The sequence below is a fragment of the Ursus americanus genome, chromosome 14, assembly GCF_024610735.1.
Source record: "Ursus americanus isolate L20-20 chromosome 14, mUrsAme1.1.p, whole genome shotgun sequence".
Classification (NCBI taxonomy): domain Eukaryota; kingdom Metazoa; phylum Chordata; class Mammalia; order Carnivora; family Ursidae; genus Ursus; species Ursus americanus.
Window position 1 is genome coordinate 48,067,240 of NC_142140.1, and position 1,544 is coordinate 48,068,783.

Sequence of the window (1,544 nt, forward strand, 5' to 3'; positions counted from 1 at the left end):
TTCTTCTTAATAAATACTACGACTCATGACTATCCTTTTAGTAAAATAAGAGAAAATTACTTGGGGTGATATATGTTCTTTGAGTAGAAAGTACTCTTATGAAAATCACAGTAACCTATGACATAAATGGGAATCTCCAAATATTTTTGTTCAAGGCTGGAAAAATCTTCGAAAAAGTAGGAAATGGACAAAGAGGAAAACTGTCTGTATATCAGACAGAGCAGAAGCCTAATAAAGTGAGTTACTTAAATGCATGGAGAAGTTGAATTCAAACAAATGGAAATGCCAGGAAATAAATAAAAGGAACCTATTCTACTTTCACAGCCTGATAGAGGAATGACAGTTCCTGGCTCTGAAGCTTGAGCCGTACAATCAGGGGCACTTCTTCAGACCCAGAATGATTGGCCTTTACATCACTGGAAGCCCAATGATTCTTTTCAGAGCCCTCTTTATGTCTCTGTTCCTCAGGCTATAGATGAAGGGGTTCAGCATGGGGGTGACCACCGTGTACATCACCGAGGCCACAGCACTTGCGTGGGGGCTCTGGGGAGCAGCAGAGCTAAGGTACACTCCTAGGCTGGTACAATAAAATAAGGAGACAACTGAGAGGTGAGATGCACAGGTGGAAAATGCTTTATACTTGCCTTGAGCTGATGATATTCTACGTATGGAGGAAACAATCTTAGAGTAAGAGTAAAGGATCCCAGCAAAAGGACCCCCACCCAGCAGAGCAGTTGCAAAATAAATCACCAAGTTGTTAATAAAAGTGTCAGAACATACAAGTTGGATGACCTGATTGAGTTCACAGAAAAAGTGGGGGATTTCCAAGTCTGTACAGAAGGCCAGCTGTAACACCAGTAAGTTTTCTAACAAGGAATGCAAGAAATGCAAGAAATCCAGAACCAGCAGTCCACAGAGCCGGGGGTTCATGATGACCGTGTAATGCAGGGGGTGACAGATGGCCACAAAGCGGTCATAGGCCATCGCAGTCAGTAGAAAGATTTCTAATCCTGCAAAAAGCATGATAAAATACAGTTGTGTGATGCAGCCTGAATAAGTGATCACTTTGCTCTTAGTCTGGATGTTCACCAGCATCTTGGGGACGATGGTAGAGGTGAAACAGATGTCTGCAAAGGACAGGTTGGCCAGGAAGAAGTACATGGGGGTGTGGAGATGGGAGTCAGAGCTGACGGCCAGGATGAGAAGCAGGTTTCCAAACACAGTGATCAGGTACATGGAGAGGAAAAGCCCAAATATGAGGGGCTGCAGTTCTGGCTCTTGTGAAAAGCCTAGAAGAAGAATCTCTGACATTTGTGTATCATTGCATGATTTCATTTGGTGGAGATGACTACTAGGAAGGGAAAAAAAGAAAAAAAAAACAAAATGATAATTTTCAAACAAATGGTCTTCATTTATTTATTTATTACCCTTTATTATTTTTAATTTTTTAAGTTTTTATTTAAATTCCAATTAGCTAACATACAGTGCAATATGAGTTTCATGTACAGAATTTAGTGATTCAACACTTCCATACATCACTCTGT

General features: G+C 40.9%; 1 pseudogene; it reads right to left on the reverse strand.

The window, feature by feature from the left end:
• Window positions 1–372: 372 nt before the first annotated feature.
• On the reverse strand, window positions 373–1,335 carry LOC123796230 (olfactory receptor-like protein OLF4; annotated as a pseudogene).
• Between the last annotated feature and the right edge of the window lie 209 nt (window positions 1,336–1,544).